The 26,299-nt window shown below is 39.8% G+C and overlaps 1 pseudogene; it reads right to left on the minus strand.

Annotated features, from left to right (window-relative positions):
- Positions 1–1,031: 1,031 nt before the first annotated feature.
- Positions 1,032–25,930, minus strand: LOC123456459 (annotated as a pseudogene).
- Positions 25,931–26,299: the final 369 nt, after the last annotated feature.

Raw genomic sequence — 26,299 nt, forward strand, 5'->3', positions numbered from 1 at the left:
CTAAATTTTTGTTTCCTGCTCCCACAACCTTACAGTCTGCTGGCCTAGAGGTCTTGGTTCCAAAAAGGGGAGTCCTTTTGCCAGGAGGCACAAAGAACATTCCACTGAACTGGAAGCTAAGACTTCCCCCTGGCCACTTCCTGTTCCTGATGCCCTTCACAGGCTAAGAAAGGAGTTACAGTGGTAGCACAGGTGACTGGTCCAGACTACCAGGGAGAAATTGGGCTGCTCCTCCACAATGGAGGTAAGTAAGAGTGTGTCTGGAGTGCAGGAGATCCTTCAGGGCATCTCTTGGTGTTACCATGCCTTGTTATCAAAGTCAATGGACAACTGCAACAATCCAATCAAGGCAGTGTGATAAATAGCCCAGATCCTTCAGGAATGAAGGTATGGGTCATTCCTCCAGGTAAAGAACCAAGACCTGCTGAGGTGAGGTGCTTTCTGAAGATGGAGGAAACAGAATGGGTAGTAGAAGACAGTTACAAATACCAGCTAAGGCCACATGACCAGCTACAAAAATGAGGACTGTAATTGCCATGAGTGTTTCTGTCCTACCTTGTTAAAAGAGCATTTGTACATATCTACACCAATATTAATGTTAACGGTTTTATTCTTCTTCTATTTCTCTACTAGATGTAAATTGATCCTCAGCACCCACATAAAAAGCTGGGTATAGCCATGTATGTCAGCAACCTCAGCCCTGGGGCAGGCCAAGACAGCAGGATCTAGTGGCTTACTGTTTAGTTAGTTGGGCTAGAATAAGGTGGACATTTCAGGTTTAGTGAGAGATTCTGTCTCAAGGAAATAAGGCAGAAGAGCAATAGAGGAAAGTCAACATGCACCCCAGGTTTCTGCACGTGTGTGTACAGTCTTCATGCATCTGTATATACATGCATGCCCCACACTAAATCACAAAAATATACCACACTACATACACCAAAGAGAGAGTCAACCTCCCCAAACAACACACAAGAAGAGGAGGAGAAGGAACAGGGGAAAGAAGAAGAGAAGGACATGAAGGAAGACAAGGAGAAGATGATAGCTTTGTTCTTTATTTGCAAGATATCTCACTTGTATGAGTTCTCTCATGTACAGTGATGTATGACTTGCAGTGAAATTTTCCTTTGCATTCTTTATATTCACAGGGCTCCTAAGCAAATTTCCAGTAGATAACCATTTTACATTTATTACACCCATATGACTCAACTGAACAAGCTCCTAATGTACAGTGACTAGTGACTTGAAGAAAGCTTTGCTACATTAAACACATTCTTATGGGTTATCATCAGTATGGATTCTCTGGTATATAGTTAAGTTTGACTTCCAGAAGAAAGCTTTTTCACATTCATTACATTAATATGGCTTCGCAACTCTGTTTTGTGATGAATGATAAGGTGTAACTTCCACAAGAGAGTTTTCACATATTTATTCAGCTTCCTAACTGTGTAAATATGCTGATATATGGTGAGTGCTGACTTGAAGAAGAAAGCTTTACAACATTCATTACATTCCTATGATTTATCACCCAAATGTGGTGTGGTGTGATATCCAGAAGAAAGATTTCTCACATCTATTGCATGCATGTTTTTGCACCTGTGTAAATTTTCTGATGTGAAGTAACTCGAAAGCTCTCCTACACTCATTATATTTACACAGTTCCTCACTTGTATGTCTTCATTGATGAATGAACAATGAATAATTTATGGTAGAGAGTTTCTTCATATTCACTACATCCGTATGGTTTCTCACCTGTATGTGTTCTCTGATGAGTGGTAAGTTATGACTTACAAGAGAAACTTGCCTCACATTCATTAGATCCCTATGGTTTACCTGTATGTGTTCTCTGATGAATGATGAGGTGAGACTTAAGAGAGAAACCTTTCTTACATTCATTACATCCATATGGTTTCTCACCTGTATGTGTTCTCTGATGAGTAGTGAGGCGTGACTTACGAGAAAACGCTTTCCCACATTCATTACATCCATATGGCTTCTCACCTGTATGTGTTCTCTGATGACTGATAAGGTGTGATTTATTAGAGAAAGCTTTCTCACATTCATTACATCCATATGGTTTCTCACCTGTATGTGTTCTCTGGTGCATGATAAGGTGAGACTTAAAAGAGAAACCTTTCTTACATTCATTACATCCATATGGGTGCTCACCTGTATGTGTTCTCTGATGAATAGTGAGGCGTGACTTAAGAGAAAACGCTTTCCCACATTCATTACATCCATATGGTTTCTCACCTGTATGTGTTCTCTGGTGCATGATAAGGTGAGACTTAAAAGAGAAACCTTTCTTACATTCATTACATCCATATGGTTTCTCACCTGTATGTGTTCTCTGATGAGTAGTGAGGCTTGACTTAAGAGAAAACGCTTTCCCACATTCATTACATCCATAAGGCTTCTCACCTGTATGTGTTCTCTGATGACTGATAAGGTGTGATTTTTTAGAGAAAGCCTTCTCACATTCGTTACATCCATATGGTTTCTCACCTGTATGTGTTCTCTGGTGCATGATAAGGTAAGACTTAAAAGAGAAACCTTTCTTACATTCCTTACATCCATATGGTTTCTCACCTGTATGTGTTCTCTGATGAGTAGTGAGGAGTGACTTAAGAGAAAACGCTTTCCCACATTCATTACATCCATATGGTTTCTCACCTGTATGTATTCTCTGATGGATGGTGAGTTGTGACTTAGAAATGAAACCTTTCCCACATTTATTACATTCATATGGTTTCTCACCTGTATGTGTTCTATGATGAGTAGTGAGGTGTGCCTTATGAGAGAAAGCTTTCTCACATTCATTACATTCATATGGCTTCTCACCTGTATGTGTTCTCTGATGACTAATAAGTTGTGATTTATTAGAGAAAGCTTTCTCACATTCATTACATCCATATGGTTTCTCACCTGTATGTGTTCTCTGGTGCATGATAAGGTGAGACTTAAAAGAGAAACCTTTCTTACATTCATTACATCCATATGGTTTCTCACCTGTATGTATTTTCTGATGAGCAGTGAGGCGTGACTTCAGACAAAACGCTTTCCCACATTCATTACATCCATATGGTTTCTCACCTGTATGGATTGTCTGATGAATGGTGAGTTGTAACTTAGAAATGAAACCTTTCCCACATTCATTACATTCATATGGCTTCTCACCTGTATGTGTTCTCTGATGACTGATAAGTTGTGTTTTATTAGAGAAAGCTTTCTCACATTCATTACATCCATATGGTTTCTCACCTGTATGTGTTCTCTGATGAGTAGTGAGGCGTGACTTAAGAGAAAACGCTTTCCCACATTCATTACATCCATATGGCTTCTCACCTGTATGTATTGTCTGATGGATGGTGAGATGTGACTTAGAAATGAAACCTTTCCCACATTCATTACATTCATATGGCTTCTCACCTGTATGTGTTCTCTGATGACTGATAAGGAGTGATTTATTAGAGAAAGCTTTCTCACATTCATTACATCCATATGGTTTCTCACCTGTATGTATTCTCTGATGGATGGTGAGTTGTGACTTAGAAATGAAACCTTTCCCACATTTATTACATTCATATGGTTTCTCACCTGTATGTGTTCTCTGATGAGTAGTGAGGCGTGACTTAAGAGAAAATGCTTTCCCACACTCATTACATCCATATGGTTTCTCACCTGTATGTATTCTCTGATGAATGGTGAGTTTTGACTTGCGAGAGAATCTTGTATCACATTCATTACATTCATATGTTTTCTCACCTGTATGTGTTCTCTGATGGTTGATGAGGTGTGACTTACAAGAGAAAGTTCTCTCACATTCATTACATTTGTATGGTTTCCCAGCTGTGTGAGTTTTCTGATGCACACTGAGTGTTGACTTGTAGAAGAAAGCTTTCCCACATTCATTACATTCATAAGGTTTCTCACGTGTGTGTATTCTCTGATGAGTAGTGAGGTGTGACTTAAGAGAGAAAGCTTTGTCACATTCCTTACATTCATATGACTTCTCACCTGTATGTGTTCTCTGATGACTGATGAGGTGTGACTTCTGAGAGAAAACTTTCTCACATTCATTACAACCGTATGGTTTCTCACCTGTATGTGTTCTCTGATGAGTAGTGAGGTGTGACTTATGAGAGAAAGCTTTCTCACATTCATTACATTCATAGGGTTTCTCGCCTGTATGTGTTCTCTGATGAATGATAAGGCTTGATTTATTAGAGAAAACTTTCTCACATTCATTACAACCATATGGTTTCTCACCTGTATGTGTTCTCTGATGAGTAGTGAGGTGTGACTTATGAGAGAAAGCTTTCTCACATTCATTACATTCATATGGCTTCTCACCTGTATGTGTTCTCTGATGAATGATGAGGTTTGATTTATCAGAGAAAACTTTCTCACATTCATTACAACCATATGGTTTCTCACCTGTATGTGTTCTCTGATGAATGATGAGGTATGACTTACTAAAGAAAGCTTTCGCACATTCATTACATTCATATGGTTTCTTTCCTGTGTGAGTTTTCTGATGCACATTGAGTGCTGACTTACTGCAGTAAGCTTTCCCACATTTGTTACATGCATATGGTTTCTCACCTGTGTGCGTTCTCTGATGTATAATGAAGGATGACTTAGTCAAAAACATTCTCCCACATCTATGACATTTATAGGGTCTCCCTCCTACATGAGTTCTGTGATACACAGTAAAGTCTGACTGCTGGTAAAAACTTTTCCGAAATTCATACAGTTTCTCACCTGTATGTGTTGTCTGATGAATGTAGAATTGTGACTTATGAGAGAAAGCTTTCCCACATTCATTACATTCATATGGTTTTTCATCTATATGGGTTCTATGATGAATGGTGAGTTGTGACTTCTGAAAGAAAGTTTTCTCACATCTATTACATGCATATGGCTTCCCATCTGTGTGAGTTTTCTGATGCACACTTAGTTGTGATTTAGAGAAGAAAGCAATTCCACATCCATTGCATTCATACAGTTTGTCACCCAAATGAGTTCTCTGATTAGTGAGACCTGACTTCTTCAGAAAAGTATTCTCATTTTCATTACATTCAGGTGGCCTCTCACCTGTATGGGTTCTCTGATGAATGGTGAAATTTGTCTTCTTCAGAAAAGCATCCCCACAGCCATATGGCTTCCCAACTGTATGAGTTCTCTGGTGAAGAGTGAGTTGTGACTTCCCGAAGACAGATTTCTCACATCCATCACCTTCATATGGTTTCTCACATGTCTGAGCATTCGGATGAGTGGGATGTAACTTGTGACAGACAAATTTCTGGAATTGTTTATATTCATGAGGGTTTCTATAGTAGATACTCACTTGAGGTTTTAGTTCTGCTATGGAAGGAAAAAAAAAAGTTTATACACAATAGGGGCTTGACTTACGAGTGCTTCCAATATTTGGACACATACTTTTGTAAGATCTCTCACAACAATTTTATTAATACTATTTTACTCTTATATTTACTAAACTTAATCTTGGTACAGATGAATACCCCATGCAAATTATACTTGGTGGATTGTTCCTTGCTATGAGAGATGTTTCAAACAATTAAGTGCAAACAAAATTACAGATTTCCTATATTCACTAAATTTACTGAAGGTCTCTTGATTGTGAAGCGTCTCCATGTGAGAATAACATTGACATCTGGGGTTCCCTTTTGGAGGGGGGTTGAGGTAGGGTTCTACTTTAGCCATCATTGATATACAAGTTATTTACATAGTCTCAAGGTTGCCTCAAACTCATTGCAATACTCTTACATGTACCTTCCAAGTGTTGGTATGAAAGGTGTGAGCCACTAAACCTGGCTGGGGATACTTTTAATGTGACCTCAACAGCAATTTATCTAACTTTTCTGAAGACATTGGAAGAGATTTAATCTAATTTGAATTTAAGTTTCAGTGTGATAACCTAGTGGCAAGTGGTCTTTTTTTTTTTTTGACATTGGAAAATGGGGAAGAAAGTGGGCTGGAGACGTGGCTTAGTGGTTAGGCATTTGCCTGCAAAGCCAAAGTACCCAGGTTTGATTCACTAGGACCGATATAAGCCAGATGCACAAGGGGCACATGTGTCTAGAGTTCGTCTGCAGTGGCTAGAGGGCCATTGTGTCTGTCTCTTCTCTCTCTCTCTCTCTCTCTCTCTGCTTGCAAATAAATTTTTTAAACAATTTTAAAAAGCAAAAAACCCTCCAGAAAAGACTTCAAGGGACAAAAAGCAAACAAACCACAGTAAAATGTGAAAGCAAATTAAGAAAAATAGTAAGTTAAATATAGGTAAGAAAACTAAAATTCAAACATAAAAGACATCAGCATATGGAACAAAGAGAAAACAAACAATGTAGGAAAATACGTGAAAAACCCACACAAAGAAATTGGAGAATCCCTATAGCCATGTTCACTAATACTGGAAATTCAGAGACTGGGAGGCATAATTGTGGTTTTAGCTGCAGCCTAATACAGTTACTCCAATTGTTAATGTATGCTCGATGATGAGTGGACACATGAGAAACATCAATGACAGGGCTGCATTCATGTAAGAAAGATGCTTGCATACAAGTCACTCATTGCTGACCATCAATAACCTTTTCAGATGATGGGACTAGGAAAAATTTTGCTCACTATCAAGGCCCCACAATTCTTAGAGATACAGGCAAACGTGCAATGCATCTTCCATGTGGGTCAGACAATGAAATATCAGAGACAACCAGGACTCATGTAGCTACTTTTCAAGCTTTGCTTATTCAACAAAGAAACAACCACATGATAAGTGAAAGAATGGAGAATTCAGCCATGTGGTCAACCTGGATTCATACTTTCCAGTTGCACATGACAGCTAAATCTGGAAAGCTATGATAAAAGTCTGGAAAAAAAAAACCAACATGGTAAGTATAAGCTTAGTATTCTCCTTCTTTGTATCGATAAGCAATATGAATGAATCTTTACCATTATGGGTGATGCCACCAAACCCTCCATATCTTGAGTTCCCTAAGGTTATCATTTTTCAGTGATTCTAAACCCAACTTTGTCAGATTTCACTACTACATCTTGTGTCTGACACACAGAAACATTCCGTGTGTCTATGGCCTCTCAGAATTGTGGTTTTTCCTTGGTTCCTGGTTTAAAAAGTAGATGATGTCTTCCAGCACTCCAAGGTAGTTTGGCAAATTGATGCAACTTCTCTAAGGCAAGTTACATGTTATAGATTGAGTCACAGTCAAACAGAACTATTCTTTGAATTTACCACTTGTCAGAGACAGATTTCTACTAATATCAAATATAATAAGATTTTGGCACAAGAGCTTTTAGTACTGCCACTCTGATCTTGCACTTGTGGCTTTTTATTGTGTTTTCATCTGGGAGATGAGAATGGATAATTTCTTTTTCACTGAACTCTCATTCAATTTTCTTGCCTTTAAGATGTCTCTACTCCTCTTTTTCAATCACTGGCAGACTTCCTCTCTTTCAAATATGCAATATTCCTTGTCAACTTCAGTCTACTCATGGAAATTGTAGCATGGAGAAAATTTCTAGTCTCTTATCTTACATTGGAATCTCTGATCCTCTCCTTTCTCATTTCCTTTTAAATTCCAAAGGTGACTACAACAATTATTATGGTAAATATTAAGTTTACCGTCCTGATTTCAACTTCCTATCACCATTGTAAGCATGGTCACCATCACTGAATTGTGCACTTAAATACATACTTTCCTTCCTTAAACTGTTTCTTGTCAGCATATTATCATAACAAGTTGAAAGCAGTAGCACTTATCACAAAACATGGATAAATGGCAATTCAGATGCAAAATCTAATGTAATATTTTCCAAGGAAAATTATAAAGGCAATGGTACAAACAGGGTTATGGGTGGATATGGACAAAGTGCTTTGAAAACTACAGAAAACACATGTCTGATTCATAGTCACAGAAGTATTTAGGACTTTAATAGAAGGTGATAAAGAGAAGTTAGCACAATTATTCCCAAAGACGACTTATCTCAGTGACCTTCTTTCCCCAGTTTGTATTCACTTGCCTGGATGCCTCTGAGCTGAGCTTTCTGGTACACTACATGGTGCATATCCTTGCTCTAACTTGAAGATCAACTCTGGTTTGCTCATACAGTGTCCTGCAAACGGGAAATAATGGACAAATTTTGCAAATACATTAAATCAGGAGGACTCATGGAAGATGATGATTCCATTTCTAGAACTTTGCTCTACGTGGTGAACTAAAAAGCTTCCTTAGAGAAGGTCTACCCTCATGAGGTTTTCTGACTGGAATATCACCCTCAGGTGACATTAGCCAACATGAAGTGTAAGAAATGATTTAAAAATAAAAATTAAATGAAGATAATGAGGGAATATAAGAAAATCAGAAAGAATGTTGAAGACATTTTTGACAGGTAGAAGACAGATAGAGTTGTCATAGAAAAGAATGGACAAGAAAGACTGCTAAGACCTCAATAAAAGAATGAAAAAAAAAAATGACACAAGACAGCAAATTTGATAAGGCAGACAAAAAACTACAAAATGACAGATTTAAAAACAGCTCAGGCAAATTAAAGAACTGGAAATAATATAAGTGCTATTTGATTCATTTGAACTCAAAAAAGTGAACATTTCTAATAATTATATTCGAGAGTGAACCAAATAAAAAACAAACAAAAAAAATAGTTTCCATGAAAGAATTTTCTATTATAGGAAAGGGATTGACACAGAGGTTCTACTATCTCATGAAAACCATAATATATTTGACTAAAACATTCTTCTGTCCCAATATATTCAAACTAGAAAAATGCTAATAAAACAGGGAATTCTAATGATTTCAACAAAAAGGCCAAAAATAGCCATTGAAAAAACACCCATTATTGGACCTGGTGAATTATCAACTGAAAACTCACATCTGAGCATTATACTGATTTTTGAAACTAGTCACAAAAAACAAATTACAAGACCAGTATCTTCAGTGAAAAAAGGTGATAAAGTTCTCAACGAAACAGGAAGTAAAGAAGGGCATATAAAATTATTACAAACTTGGGCTCAGCAAATAATTGTGGTTCCCATGTAAGCATGAGGGCCTGTGGGTATATGAAACTGCCTGAGTTCAAAACTCCAGATCCCATGTAAGACAGCTGTGCAAGACCATGCACAACCGTTATCCTTGGCCTGCAGGGGAACAGAGAACCACGAATCTTTGCAGCACTACAAGTTCTGGAATCAGTAAAAGGAGACTCTGTCTTAAAAGAAAAAACTGGTGAAAGAGTGACAGTGAAGGTCATCAGATGTCCATCCTGGTCACTGCAGATGAATGATGCCTACCAGAGGCGAGTGCATGGGGCATTCAACAAAATAAAGACACTCTCTCCCCCACTCTTCTACAATGACTACTGTAGTGTGAAGGCTAAAAGGTACCTTAGTTTTACAGGAGTTATCTGACATGCATGAGGCCCTATGTTCAATTAAAAGCACCTAAAGATGAAAAAAGGATGAACTCTTAGCCTAGGATATAAGATGAGGGCAAGAAACAATGCATTTCCAAATCACAATGACTAGAATAGTTTGTGTGTAGACCAAATGACTATACAGAGAAAGAGAGAAATGGAGCCAGGTGCAGTGACATACTCCTTACCCCTATCACTGAGGACCCTGAGGTATGAAAATCACTGTAGTCTGAGGCGAGCCTGGGCTCTAGAGTGACTTCTTGGATAATCCAGGTCCTATTAATACCCTATCTGAATAAGCAACAACAAAAATGTCTGAGATGAAGAGATGTCTCAGAAGTTAAGGTGCTTGCCTGTGATGCCTAAGGACTCAGGTTCAACTCTTCAGATCCCACATGAACCATATAAACAAGGAGATGCAAGTGTGCAAGGCCACATATGTGAAATTGATGATACATGTGTCTGGAGTTTGATTGAATGGCTGGAAGCCCTGGTGTGCCAAATCATTCATTTTCTCTCTTTCTCTCTCTCTCTCTCTCTCTCTCTCTCTCTCTCTCTCTCTCTCTCTCTCGCCCATAAGAAATACAAAAATAAAATAAAATAATTAAAGAGATCAAATCTTTATGAAACTAGCCTTTGTTCTCTAATAAAGATGGAATTGTTGATTTTCTCCCTTAGGGCTATTAAATCATTTCATAATTGAATATTTCATTTCTTCCCAGAATAGTCATAGGATATAAATTAAATATGACAGGAACGAAAAGAAAAATCATGCATGTTCTCATTACACTTACAAAGTTCAAGTTGACTTAATAGAGATACAGAATAAAACAATAAGACATTTGTAGTGTTTTGAGTCAGGTGTCCCCTACGAACTTATGTATTCTGAAGGCTAGGTCCTCAGCTGAAAATTGAATTGTTGGGGGCAGGCTTATGGGTGTTACAACTAGCGTCCACCTGCTGCTGTTTGGCATACTCTCCTATTGCTAATGTCTACCTGATGGTTGCTAGATGTTATTCAACTTTCATTCATCCCATAATTTCCCCCTGTAATCATGGAGTTCCCTATAGTATGTAAGCAATAAAATAAAGTAAAATAAAATAAAATAAAATAAAACCAAAAAACCTATTTCCTCCCACAAGCTAGAGTTGGTCGAGTCCTCTTTGACACCTATGTGAAGCTGCCTGCAGAAACAGGTAATGAGAATATAGAAAAGGAGTAGAAGGAAAAGGGATGGAGAGGGTATGGTTGGAATTGGCTGGGTGAGCCAGGCGTGGTGGCACATGCCTTTAATCCCAGCACTAGAAGGCAGAAGTACGATGATAGATATGAGTTTGTGGCCACCTTGAGACTACTTAGTGAATTTCAGGTCATCCTGGGCTAGAGTGAGATGCTACCTTGAAAATCAAATAAATAAATAAACAAGAAAAAACTGACTGCATTTGGAGGGAATAATTTCTTATATTCTAAAGTACTGAGTACATTTGGAGGGAATAATTTCTTATATTCTAAAGTACAGTAGTAACTATGCACCTGGCAACAAATTAGAATTTCAAAACAGCTGCAAAAATTGTTAAATGTTCCCCATGTAAGTAATAGGTGACCTGACAGACTCTAGCCATTACATATGTGAACAGCAAAGCTGCACAGTTGTATATAATGTGTCCAATGCTAATGTGTCAATTAAAAATCACAACATCAAAATATTAAAAGTTAGCAGTGATATCTATACTCATGAATGTAAAGGAAAGTAATTGAAGTAATTGCTACTAAGAGTTTCAAGGGAATGAAACTTACCCAAGTACACCAGGCTGTTGTAGTTTTCTAGCATCACATCCCTATAAAGAGTTTGCTGAACAATATCAAGGTATTGCCATTCTTGCCAGGAGAAATCCACAGCTATATCTTCAAATGACACCAACTCCTATAATGAGATACTTTTCTTCAATATAAGACCATATGAATAGGAACATAAAAGAAGACTTCAAGCTGGGCATGGTGACACATGCTTTTAATTCCAGCACTCTGGAGGCAGAGGTAGGAGTATTGCCTTGAGTTTGAGGCCGCCATGAGACTACATAGTGATATGCAGGTTAGCCTGGGCTGAAGAGAGACACTCCATTGAAAAGACAAAGAAAAGAAAAGAAAACAGGGTTCATTCTTTATATTTATCTTAGCAAGTAATTACAAAAAAGTACAGCTGATTCATATGTTGCATCTTAGGAGAAGAGTCAAAATATCTTACCAGTGGCTTACTGTGATAATTGAATAAAAAATCATTATAGATTGTGTGTGTGTGTGTGTGTGTGTGTGTGTGTGTGTGTGTGTGTGTGTGATGACACTAGAAAGAAAATGCATAGGTTGGGGCTGGCACCATAACATTCTACATTGTATCTAGAAGATGTTAAGCCATGAGTTACATTTCCAACACTGATAGTAGAACAGGAACTATTCTTAATGTGTGGATCAAGACTCCATATGGAGTTTAATAAATTGAAGTAGGAATCATGGAAAATATGGCAAAACTCAGAGGACTCTGAACAACGACGAGATATTAATTCAGAATCAAATATGTAATAAAAAATGAACCCAGGGTGTTTCTGGCATCAATTCTCCATGTTGCGACAGGTACTTTACTGCAGTAGTTAATTTTATTGCACCCTCTATTTGGAACACATACACACATGCACACATGCACGCACACACACTGCACTGTGTATGCCATGAAGCCATGCAAGTACAATCCAAAAATACACACATAGAGATACATACATACATACATAGAGAACATGGATATATCTGTTCTCATAGAACCATAATAGTTTACTTCCAGACAAAAGGTTTTTAAGATTTCGTACCATTAGTTTCCAACATTTAAATATCAAATTGGTATAGAATTGAACTGTGTTCTTAGGAAATCAAATGCATCTATCAGTGTACAAACCTGCTTTCACCTTTAAAAAGAACTCAGGGAGCTCCAGGTCATATAATGCTAGCCATATTTTGACCCATGCTTCAGCCAACCATTCCAGTAAACTCTTATTAAGTATTTTTAACTGTGTGAGCTTCATTAGTAAATGATCACTCTCTGAACAATTAGGCCATATTGATAATTGAAGCCTGAACTACTTTTATGTTTCTTTGCCCATCATCCCATACACTGAATATATTCATCCACAGATATATTTCATATTTATGCTTGAGTGAGTAGCAAAACTCAGGATGCTCTTAAGAAGAGAGTATCACACATCTTCACTAGTTACATATTCTACCTGCTAACTCTCATTATAGGTCTACAGGCAAAGTACTGAGTACTGGGTGCTGAGGAATATCAGTATTGTGCTACTTAGGATAGCCTTCATGTAAGGTCATTTCCAATTTCAGATTGAAGAGGCAAAGGCAGAGACAGCAATACTACAGGGGTTGGAGATATAATTGTCCCTACGCATGGGAAAGCCACATCCTTAGGCAAAATAAACCCACCAGAACGTGACAGTTCAATGTCCTTCGTGTTACCATGGTCTTCCCACAAATCTCCATCTCAAGTTACAGGATCTCACTGTTGCAATCAGGACCCATATTAGAACTGCCGTGATTCCACCAGACTGGAACTTGACATTGCATAGTAAGTTAGACATTGTATGATGAGGGATTTGGGTTAGTTCTTGACAATCTCAGCCTTATGATTCCAGGAGAGAAGACTCTAGGACACAGTCATAGATATTTTGATCTTTTAGGTACACATGGAGAATGGAAATTTTATCTGTATATGCTTATATACTTTCTCTAAAGATTCTAGAAGCAACCTGACAATCTCATTATATTATTTACTTTTCACAAATATTACAAAGTTTTAATTGTAAAATAACTAAATTCCTTACTCCTTACAAGAGGAAAATGAGGAAGATCAAATACACAGTTATCTAAAAACCTCACAGCATGAATTATCAGTGCTCTTCATGTCACCAGGAGAGTTCTTTGGTGGTGCTGGTGTTGGACAGGCAGTTGTACTTAACAATGAATCCACTTAGGAAATTCCACCTTTTAATTCTGTTTCTCTAGAACCACTTCTGATAATCCAATCAATGTGAGTCAGTATTATGTCAAGGAACAGAAATGAAAGAATGCATATGTATATTACAATGGGGATTTATGAGCAGATGATTACCTTTTCACTGCTGTTTAAAAAAAAAAAAAAAAAAACACCCATTCTGAAGCAGCTCATGGGAGAAAAGGGCATATTTTAGCTTAAAATTCCAAGGGGAAACTTCATGATGGTAAAGGAAAGCATGTCTTGATCAGAGGCTAAAAACCACCTCCCGGCCCAACATCTGATGGTCAACAGCAGCCGCAGCAGACTAAGCTTGCCCCCAACAGCACAATTCCCCAGCAAGGCTCCACCTACAAACTGCCATCAAAAGTGGGTCAAGCATTCAGAACATATGAATTTAGGGGGGACAACTAAATCCAATCCACTATGTTATATATCTGTCAGCCATAAACTGTTGACCATGCATGATGTAAAATGCAGGGTATTCAATGGCACTTTGAAAGTCCCCATAGTTGGCTGGCAGGGAATGATGTGGAGTGAGTAGGCCAGATCCCTGCTTCCCGGCTATTCCCAGTTCCCTGGTCTGGGTTCTCTGTAGCAGAGGCTGTGCACATGGGCGCGGGAGCATGGAGTGAATGGGCCAGATCCCTGCTTCCCGGCTATTCTCAGTTCCCTGGTCTGGGTTCTGTCTAGCAGAGGGTGTGCAGATGGGCGCAGGAGCATGGAGTGAATGGGCCACATCCCTGCTTCCTGGCTCCTACCAGTTTCCTGGTCTGGGTTGCCCCGGGTTGGATGGAGTGCAGGCAAGTGTGGAGTGAATTGAGTAGGCCAGATTCCAGCTTCCTGGTTCCTCTCAGTGCCCTGGAAGCCTAGACCCCATGTGGGCTGTGGAATCAGGCCTTTTGCTCTGATAGCCTGACTGGCCACTGGGTACAAACATCCCTGCTCACCTGAGTCAGTGGGTAAATAGGACAAAAACTTGCTTCATACTCAATAAACTAGAGTCTTCTTATAATGGGTGGACCATAATCAAAAAAGCCAACAAAAGTCAGAAAACAGATTTCCACCAACGATGCCTAGTCCCACAATGGAAGCCTCAAATGGAAACAAAGAAATCAACAGAAATTCAAACCAAAATAAAAACACAACAACCAATGACACCCTGATCAAAACAATTGCTAAACTGGAAGCAAACCATCAAAGAATCAATAATTATATCAATGAAATTGAACAGAATTGTCTCTTAGCATATTCAGCTTTTATCAGTAGGCTTAACTTGACTGGAGAAAACATTAGTACCCTCAAAAGAGATTGAAGGTGAGTCAAAAAATGGAAGATCTCAACAACCTGTTAAGCTTAATGAAGACATGGTCAAATGTAAGAGTGACTTCCAAGAAGCATAAAGAAAGTCAGAACTCCAACTGATATCATACCTCAAAAAGAGATGGACATGATGTTTTAAAATAACACAACAGAAAATAAAAATCAAATAAAACTTATTAAAAAAAACCTCTCTAGAACCCACCAGAAACAGAGTACTCATGTGGAAGACAGAAACTCTGACCTGGAAGATAAGACAGAAGAAATTGATCAAATGGCCAAAAATTACACAAAGCTCAAAGAATCAGGTGAAAAGAATATGAGGGAACTGTGAGATACCTTGAAATGAACAAACATCCGGATAACGGGTGTACCAGAAGGAGAGGAAATTCAGATGAGAGGCGTAGAGAACACATTCAACAGAATTATTGAAGAAAAATTTACATATATCATAATTGACTATGATAAACATTTAGGCATACAAAGCTCAAGAGCATGACATATATGTTTGTTTGTTTGTTTTTTCTTTGAAAAAGTGTATTTGTGAATTGACCTGTTCCTGGGTCTCCAACTTCTGGTTTCCCTGCTCCCCGGGGTCATGTATAGAGTGGATAGGCTGGAGGTCCTGGCTATCCCCCACCTCCCACTTCTGTGACCCTGGTACTACTGCTGCTGGCTTGGGGTTGCCTGGGCCCTGCATGTGTGCTGCAGAAAAGAGGCTTTTCCTCTGGCTTTGTAACTGAAATAAACGAATTGAAGGTGAGTCAACAAATAGAGCATCTCAATATCCAGTTGATTAAGATTAATGAAGAAGTAATCAAATGCAAGAATGAATTCCAGGGAGCACCAAGAAAACCAGACCTTGAACTGAAATCTTACCTCAAAACAGAGATAGACAAAATGCAAAATAACACTACAGAAAAAAAAATAAATAAATAAAGCTTTTAAAAACCTCTTTAAAGCCCCTCACATGGATACTCATGTAGAAGACTGCTGGAAGACAAGACAGAAGAAATTGACCAGGAATGCAAAAACTTTCCTAAGTTCTTTGCAAAGAGAATATAAGGGAAATATGGTACAACCTATAGTGGCCAAAATTCAGATCAGGGTATACCAAAATGGGATGAAATCCAGGCCAGAGAACACATTCAACATAATTATTGAAGAAAATTTTCCTAATCTTGCAAAAGAGAGGCCCATCCAGACACAAGATGCTTACAGAACACCAAATGTACAGGACCAAAGAAGAATCTCTTCAACATCATAGTTAAAACAAGTAACAATGAAAACAAAGTGCGATTGCTAAAATCACCAAGAGAGAAATAGCTCACTACATACAAAAAGGCAATTCCATCAGAATTACCTCAGATTTCTCAGTGGAAACCCTGTAAACCAGAAGGTCCTGGAATGTAACACTTCACAGTCTAAAAAACTATGGCTTCCAACCCAAAGAACTTTAGCCAGCAAAAGTATCACTCATAATATATGCTAAAAAGAAAACTTTCCAGGAAAAGATTCAGCGAGTCAGCTTTATGATTATGTGAACACAAAGCCAAACCTACAGAGAACACTTCAGGGAATTGTGCTTGGTGTTATCTGACCTTGAATCTAGTAGTGTTTATTTGATGACGTTGGGAGCACCCATATTAGGTGCACATATGTTTAGAATTGTAATGTCATAAAAAAATTGTAATGTCTTCCCCCTGAATTTTTCCTTTAATCAATATAAAGTGACCTTCTTTATCTTTCCTCACTTATGTTGGTTTGAAGTCTATCCTGTCAGAAATAGCAACACCTGCTTGATTCCTAGGCCCATTTGGTTGAAATACCATTTTCCATCCTTTCACCCAAAAACAATGCCTGTCTTTCATGGAGAAATGAGTTTCTTGGAGGTAACAAATAGAAAGATCCTTCCTTTTAATTCAATCTGCAAGCCTGTATCTTTTGGTTGGGGCATTGAGGCCATTGACATTAAGAGTTATTATTGAAATGTATGTATTTGTACTTGCCTTTCTTCTTGTTTTGTAGTGCTTTTCCCCCTGTACTCTCCTGTATACATCATTCCAAGCCCTTCTGGCTTGTAAAGTTTGTGTTGAGTAATCTTCTGTCATCTTGAAAGGCTTGCCTTTGTATGTGACTAGATTTTTCTAACTGCTTTCAATATACTTTCTTTGGTTTGTGTGTTTGGTTTAATTTCTTTTTATTTATTTCATTTATTTATTTAGGTTTTTGGAGGTAGGGTCTTGCTCTAGCCCAGGCTGACCTGGAATTCACTCACTTTGTAGTCTCAGGGTGGCCTCGAATTCACAGTGATCCTTCTACCTTCCTTTGTGATTGTCTCTGAGGTACAGAAGATTGGAGAATTACCAGTGTTCATACTGATCATGTAGGCACAATAGATTTATTTTTTTAAGACTATACCTCAAAGTAGGAGCTAATTAGGGGCACGTGATCAAAGAATACCTCAGAGAAGTTTTAAGAGAGCAGAAATAACTATTGCCCTGATGGCAAGAAATTTACAATTTGCAAGGATGGAATTTATTTTCCGTCTTCAAACCTGCAAAACCTAGATCTAAAAGGAGATGTGGCATCAGTATTTGTTTGACTGATAGTTTAGTTTTGTGCCATGTACTTATGGAAGAAATATATAAAACACATTTTATAAACATATTAGAAAGTATTTTTTATAATTTCAATGCTAGAAAATAAAAAGCCAAATTGTTATCTAGATAAGGAACAGAAAGTTTCCTTTTTAGTTTTTAGTTCTTTTTTTAAAAAAAAGTTTAAAGAGGTAGCGACTCTGCTACCCAGAAGTGGGATGAAGACCAACAAGGGGACCCTGTGAGGGCACCTGGAACCACTGGAGCTGTAAGTGCAGACCCCCCAGAATACATGGACTGAGGCCGGCTCCCTGGTGCTCAGAGAACAGGGAAGTGTGGTTTAAATGTAAAATGTCCGTTACCTCACGTGTTTGTGTCTTAGCATCCCAGTTAATCTTCAGCTGGTGCAGCCTTTGGGATTTGGGCTCGTTAACAAAAATGACAACTCTAGAAATACTTTTTTCAATTTCTGCCTGCTTGAGACATGGCCCAGCTGCTTTTGTTTTTTACTTCTCACCTGGTAAAGGCAGCAACAAGTGATGATAAAATGAAAGAAATGGGAATGGGGGAAATTCACAGCACTGTGTATGCCTGCAGTTTTAGGAATGCTATGTCTGTCAAGTCTAAGACAAGGCAAAGCCACGTTTCTGCCTGTATATCTGGGATTATGGCACAAGTTTGAACCTGATTGACTTTATCCGCTATGGTTATTAAGTAGAATGGTGACAGCCTGTCACTACATTCATTCATTGAGACTTTTACCTTGCCTGCATCTTACAGGACATTGGAATTTAGCTAAACACACTTTCAAAGGAGAGAAGTAAATGAGAATCTCCTCTCCTTAATGATTTAATGATTTCCATATGTAATTTCCACATGTAAATGTTCAATGTTCAAGTTAAAAGATTTGGATATTGCTGCACATAAAGAATCTTCCTAACTCTTATAAAGCTAGGCCTGGCAAGGTCAGGTTTTGTCTGCCTGCAATGTGTGGGAGATGAATAAGAGAAGTTTTGCCAGGCAGAGGAGGGAGGATGGGTGCATTCCCATCCTAAGTTGGAGTTTTGGCTTACCTCAGAACTGTGGTCTGGTTGTGGGGTGACGTGGAGGAAGTGTCACCAGGTGTAGAAGAGGGACAGTGCTATGGACTTTGACAGGCCTCTCGCTCAAGGCTCTAATGCATGAGACAGTTGCTTGGTGGGGTATCAAGACACAGTCTTTGTTCCATCATTTCCCACTCACTGCTTTGATTGGTGAGTTTAGTAACTCCTGACTTTTCCTCCTACAACTGTCATGTATTTCGCTGGGCCTGTGTTCCTAATATCGGAATTCAGTCCTTGGTACTTGTCAGTTTGAGAAGCCAGTGAGCAGAAATGTTAAAACTGTTGTATTCAGAGAATTGGCAATTTTGTAGAACAGAGGATTCTTCTCCTAGAGATGTCTTCTATACTATCATTAGCTAACAGATTAAATATAGAAGAGGAAAGAAAGACAATCAGACACATCCTTATCACACTTTCCAAGGCTCAGGGTCCATTGTGGAAGAGGTGGCGGAAAGAATATAAGAGCCAAAGAAGGGTGGTCCTCTAATGTCAACATGTATGAATACACACATACACCTATGCAGACATGAATACGTAAGGAAACATGAATTCTACTTTTGAGTTGAAAATGTGTTCAGTGGTAGATCGTATGTTTCACCAGTGATATAAACCATAAAAGTATTAGTTGTTTCAAATGTTAGGAAGCACGCAGTTTACAAGAGGAGACATAGGTATCCTTGTTGGAATTCAAAATTGATTGAAAAGTAGGAATTGGAGAGAGACCATTGTGGTTAAAGAAACACGCATATAACTACTTCCCTTTAAAAAACTAAAAATTGCCGGGAGTGAAGGCGCACACCTTTAATCCCAGCACTCAGGAGGCAGAGGTAGGAGGATCACCATGAGTTCAAGGCCACCCTGAGACTGCATCATGAATTCCAGGTCAGCCTGGACTAGAGTGACACCCTACCTTGAATAAAAAAAAAAAAAAAGAAAGAAAGAAAAAGAAAAAGAAAAAAGAACAACAACAACAAAAAACACTAAAAATCCCCAAAAAGCCTAACCATGTAAGTAAAGGCCACAAAAAAAAAAAAAAAAAACAATAGAAATGCAAACCTGAAGGCTATAAACAGAGAAAATAGCAAGATTAGGATAGAAATCAGTGAAATTCAGACTAAAAAATAATACACTGAATCAACGAGAGTCATTTTTTTTTCCAAAAAAATAAACAAAGTTAGGGCCTAGCATGCCCATTCTCTCTATCTCTCTTTCTCTCTCTCTTCCCTCTCTATCAAATAAATAAATATTTTTTAAATGAACAAAATTGACTAACCCTTAGCCAAACTACCCAAAAGAAAAGACCTAAAGTAATAAAATTAGATATGAGAAGGTTATCACAGATTGCCATGAAATCCAGAGAACCATTAAAGAATATTCTAAAATTTTTTCCCAAGAGAACATTCAGAAGAAATGGATAAATTCCTAGACACACATGCCCTATCCAAATCAAGAGAATATAAAAACAAATGTGGACTACCAATGAGACAGAAGCAGGAATAAGCTTCCCCCAGGAAGAGGAGGCTCAGCAGGAGTGGGAGGGGCGACATGATCCAAATACATCTTGTGTCTTTGAAATTCTCAATAAGTAAATGATAATAATAAATAAATCTGCCCAGAAAGAAAATCCCAGGTTCAAGTAGATTCACCACTGAGTTTTACCAAAATATGGAAGAGTGAACAAACTGTTCCATAAAATAGAAGGGGAAGGAACACTGCCAAATTTATTCTACAAAGTTTCACATACCCTAAGGGCAAAGCCAGATATAGTACCAAAAAAAGGAAGATAACAATTTCCATTGTAGGCACAAAAGTTCTCAATAAAACTCTGACACACTGAATACAAGATCATATTGAAACTATCACACACTATGACAACATTGGTATCAACCTAGGGATACAAGTTTGGTTCAACATATATGCAAAACCATGTACATAAGACAGTACTTAATTAGACTTATGGTAAAAAATTAGATTGATTCTTTCATTGGATGCAGAAAAGGCCTTCACCAAAGTTGAACATTCCTTTACCATAAGGTCCCTGAAGAGATAAGGAATACAAGAACATGCCCAGCCCATCCACTAACAGCTAGTCCAATAAATCCCTGTGTAACACAAATTTATTCTACTGGTTCTTCTCCTCCAGAGAACTTTAACACAGTATGTCTGTAAAGGTCACAAAAACAAGAACAGAGCGGATGGGAAGGTGGCTCAGTGAGTAAAGCACTTGATGCACAAGCACAAGGGCCTGAGTTCGGGTCCCCAGCACGTACATAAAAGCCAGGAAGGTGTGCTAGCTTGTCCGAAATGCAGCATTCCTGTGTGGACAAGAGGTGCCCTGGGAGTAAGCAGGTAACTAGACAAGCTGAAGTGAGCTCTGGGATCAAAAAGCACTGTCTCAAGCCGGGCGTGGTGGCACATGCCTTTAATCCCAGCACTCCAGAGGCAGAGGCAGGAGGATCACTGTGAGTTCACCCTGAGACTCCATAGTGAATCCCAGGACAGTCTGGGCTAGATAGAGTGAGACCTTCCTCGAGAAAAAAAAAAAAAAAAAAGGGAGAGTGCTTGAAGAAGACTCCTATCATGAACCTCCGGCCTTCACATGTTGAAACACTTACATGCATGCACACTTCTACTCATGAATATACATACATGCACATGCATCACACACACACACACACATACACACACACACATACACACACACACACACACAACTGAAAAGGTATAATGAGGAGAGAAAAAGCCCTTACAGTTTGGAAAAGAAGATAACAGACTACATGTGCTAAGAAAGCACATATGGGCTATGTGAAGGGAACCAGGTTTGTAGATATTTTTATAAGACCCATGGATGATGGGTGGCTGCCTCAGAAATTTCACTCCTGATGCCAGGAGTCTGGGGCCAAAGATTTTAGTATTCTGTTCAAAGGGACTGAAAGGACTACCTAAGGGGAGAGATGAGGAAAGGCCAACCCTTCAGATGGTTTCTAACCTGTAGTTAATCGTACATGACTAGATGTTTTGTTTGTTTGTTTTTTTCTTCTTACAAGTCCAAGGACAATGCATGAATTTTCCCAAGAGAAGGCTGTTCATGTTGGGGACTAATACCCCTAAACTGCCTATCTAATTTCTGTATCCTATCAGGATTGGAGGGTCCAAAGGAGCAAGGAAGGAAAGAAAGCAGGAAGGAGTGAAAAGAGAAACCAGGACTGATCTGACACCATCTAAAACCCAGCCTTTGCTGGAACTCATAGCTAGCTACCCCGGGATGAGGAACTGGATTCTGCAAAAGAGCTCTATTTGCTGCTTGGGACACAGACAGAGGCTCATTCCTTTCTTCTCTCTTTCTCCCAACTTCTTTGCATGCAGTCTTTGTCATGCACTAGGGATAAATCTGAGCTTACTTGTGACTCCTTTCTCTAAAATTTAGAGTTCAAACCGCACACCAGCGAACAGGGGCCACATCACTCCATTCTTGGGAGACGGCCAGGTCAAGGGTGGGAGGTCACTCACCTAGATGTCATGCAGAGAAAGCGACTGAGAAGGAACTCAAGGCACAGGCCTTGCAAGGTAGATCCTCTATCACTAACTTTTATGTTAATTGACAGAGTTTTTCCACTTGTGCAGTTTGGACTTGAAACAACTCTGTACACGAGGCTTGCTACGTCCACGGCGACCTCGCCTGTGTAGCAAGCAGAGATGCTTCTGTACTGGAAGAGAGCTGAGGACAGAGGGCCAGCATTCCTCGGAGGGATGCCCCCGGTGACCCCTTGGCAGTCAGTTACTGTAATGGTTCCTGCTGCCCATGTCACGACGACCTAATTGCTGGCGCCAATGAGCTATTTTCTGCACTCTGTTTCTTTCCTGCTTCCTTCTAGTTGTTTGTCAAAGAACAGCTAGTTTCTACGCTACGCTTACTATTAATCATGCATGCAATCAGAGTACAAAAAACAATTTGAGTATTGAATGTGCCCCTCCTATGATTAGGGCAATGGAGGAAATGTATAACTCTACTAGGAATAAAAAATTAACTCTAGAACAGTTTTTAGATGGTGTAAAGTAGACACAGCTTATGATGTTTTAGAACAATACTGATCCTGAGAAAGTGAAAGTAGAAATGTTAATCGGTAATGTTCATAAGAAGCATGACAATTCTGCAGAAAAGTTACAAAAGTTGGGGTATTCCCACCAGAACGCTTCCTGGGGGGTATGTTCAGTACTTGATCAAGGGCTGATAGTAGACTCCCAGAGCTGGGAACTACCTGGATCCACTCCCCTATGAGGGAGGATATGATGAATTCGGTAATAGATGAATGAATTATGAAGGAAAAAGGAAGCTATGGCATTCTCTTCCATTTATGAAATGCTTAGCAAGGACACGTAAGCCTTGGTGCTTATACTCTAGACAAGTAAGAAAAGAATTCCTGGAAAACATTAAACCAGCCTTAAAATATTGGTGGTCTTTTGGATAGAAACACTTTGATAATGAATATGAGGATTACATAAATAATCTAATAAGTGGAAAGAGATGGCTCTCTGCTCGGTTTATAAAAAATAAATAACCTATTGTTCACCTTACATCCCTTACCCCAAGCTCCTATTCATGTAAAGCTGTGGTCAATGGGGCAAGATGTCCTTCTTAAAAAATGGGAACATTCCTGCCTGATAAATATTACATGTATGCTTACAATAGAACAATACTTAAGATTGTTTAGATTAATGATTTCTGAGATCACTTGTTGGCTTGCTAAGTTTCCCTGTTCAATCTGTATAAAACCTTCATGAAACCTTCAGTAAATTGCAGCAGCATATTCAACCTAGAGTGTGTCTGTCTGTCATTTCCTCGCTGAATCCCGAGTTCTCCTTGAGCCTTCGCCCTTGTTCTCCCTCGGTCCTGATCTTCCCGAGAGTCAGTCCGCAGCAAAGGCTGGCCTGGAATTACAGACATGCACTGCCATTTCTGCGCCTCTTCTGACAAAGCTCTGCTATATGCAGCTGGGATTTTGCTGCCACCACCTGGTGTTCAAAGGCTCTGGCTGGGAATAAGAACCCCAGAAGCAGGGACACATTTAGTGTTTCTGCACAAGCTCCACCTCTACACACAATGCTAGGAACTGCATGCAGGAGGCAGAAGTTGAGCCAGGAAGTCAAAGGGGTACATAATGCAATGTCTGCCATGGGCAATTCTGTTCACGTCCACAAAGGACACACTGCAAGTCCTGAAGGCGCAGGTCTGTAATCCCAAGATCACGGGAAGCCAAGGGAGGAGCCTGCATAGTGCAAGGCCAGCTGGGCTACAGAGTGAGACCATGTCTCCAAGAGTAAGTTTAAAACAGACACATGGAATATGGTTCAGCGACAGAACTTGTCAAGCATACACAAATCTCTAGGTTTGCTCCCCAGTAAAACACACACAGTGGAAGAGAGAAAGTGAAATGACTCTGAGAGAAAAGAGGCAAATCAAAGGACCAGGAAGTGGGAATCCTGATCCCAGCTCCTGTCCTATGTCCCCAGGCCCTGACGGAAAGGCCTCCTAGGAAACAGGTGGTGAGAGACCCAGAGATACTAGGGAAACACTGGCCAGTGACATAAAAACAGGACAGTAGAGCTCAAATAGCTGAATTAGACCAGACAAACAGACAGTCACAAAGATTCAATGATAGGTCAGAGACTAAGAGAAACAAACCCAGAGACTCACACAAAGCTGCAGAGACAGGCAGAGACGGTGGGATCAAGAGTTTTGAGTTCAATATTTTAAAATTTCCTTTTCATTTTTTAAAAATATTTTATTATTTATTTATTTGACATTGAAAGAGGGGGACAGAAAGAGAGAATGTGGACATGCCAGGGCCTCCAGCCACTGCAACTGAACTCCAGACATGTGCACCCCCTTGTGCATCTGGCTAGAGTGGTTATGGGGAATGCAACCTGGGTCCTTTGGCTTTGCAGGCAAATGCCTTAACTGCTAAGCCATCTCTCCAGCCCCCTTTTCATTTTTAAAAGCAAAAGGAGTAAAGAAAATTCCTCCTGTCTAAGCCTCTTCATTAAATAGGAAAACAGGCTTATACTGCCTGGGGTGGAGGGGAGATTTGAAACAAGGGATAGGCCCCTTCCCCATTTCACCCTAACAGGGCACTGAAGAGGACATACAGACAGAGGTGGAAGGAGACGGGTGCACACAGCTGTTCCTGCAATCCTGCATCCTGAGTTATCAGCCAAGAGGGACAAAGTCACTTCAGAGACCAAGGTAACACAGACACACGCGTCAGTGGCTCAGAGAGGGAAACTGCCTAATCATGGTCACCCAGCCAGGAAGTAGGAATCCTGTGATCTAGTAAGCCCAGGACCTGTAGGGAAGGATCCTAAGGATCAGAAAGTGAGAGACACAGAAAACTTCAAGACAGGCCACTGACAGCACAAAGAGGAGCTGCACACACATGCCTGGATTAAGACAGTGAAAGTCACAGAGACTCACACGGACTGAGAAACACTGAAGGCTCAGAGGTAACAGCCTAAGATGTAAACCCAGGCCACACAAAGCTTCACAGTGAGCTGCAGCCTTCAGTCACAGCTGTACCTCCCTGAGGGGCTGCACAGAGAAGAACGGCTGCCCGTAGGAAGTGGTCGGCTATGATCAGACAAGATGAGCAGTTTCTCTGGTCACTGCTGAAAGGTTACCTAGTGAAACCAACTTCCCAAACCACCCACATTACTGCTTCATGCTGTGGCCTCCATCTCCTACACGCCATGACCAGACACTACCTCTCGGCACAAACCATGGGCAGGAGGCCCAAGCTCCTTTGCATCCAGATCAGTAATATAGCTTCTACACCATGCAGCCATTCTGAAGCCCTCCTACACCTCTGCCTGACAGCCACAACACGCCTTTAGCCCATGACAACCTCCTCACAGAACGGTGAACAGCTTCCTGTTGGTTAGTAGCAGGTGGGCATCACCCAAGATTATGAGAGCCAAGAGACAATGTTCTGAGCAGCTGGGAGCTACAAAGAAACCTGATGACTCAGGAACAGATATAAAATCCTGCAGGTGTTCAATTACACAGGCTCAATGTTGCAATAACCTGGAAATCAGACATGAGAGTTCCAGGAGATAACAGGGCTGGGATTTCTGGGTCACAGAACTCAGGATCCAAGGGACACAGGCAATGGGGACTTGCTGAACCATGGTTATAGGATGTTACTGTTTATCTTAGGAAGTCAGGCACAAACTCACCATTTCTAGATCCTGGGGTATAAAGTGTCCTCTCTTGGTCCCACAGCAGCAAAATTTCAGAGGGAATTCTGGAAATGTTCAAGTTTCCACCTGGAAAATTAACAAAGTCACACCTCTAAGGTCATATATGTTCTGGCTTTAAACATAAATTATCATTGTTGAGGCAGTTAGAGTGACTTTGCCCTTGAAATAAAGGCAGGAATGGCCTTAATTCTGTTCATGAAATCTCCACTTTGCTACTGATTAAAGAATGATCTGACTTCCTATCTCTTGCCTAAAGGAGATCCCTAGACCTGTGTTTCTCCATGGACAACCTGACTTGGAATGGAGTGTCCCTTTCCTACAGTTTAAGTCCGATACAGACGTTGTGAGTGGCTGCACCACAGATGGCCTCTTCTGGAGCCAGTCACTAGCCCAGACCCATCAGCCCTCTCTCTGGCTCACCACTCACCTGGAGCGAGGGCTCTTGGCTGCCCGTTCATCACTCCTGAACCTCCAGGTTTTGGTAAGTCTCCCCTTGTCTCAGTCTGGC

The sequence above is a fragment of the Jaculus jaculus genome, chromosome 23 (genome assembly GCF_020740685.1).
Source record: "Jaculus jaculus isolate mJacJac1 chromosome 23, mJacJac1.mat.Y.cur, whole genome shotgun sequence".
NCBI classification, from domain to species: Eukaryota; Metazoa; Chordata; class Mammalia; order Rodentia; family Dipodidae; genus Jaculus; species Jaculus jaculus.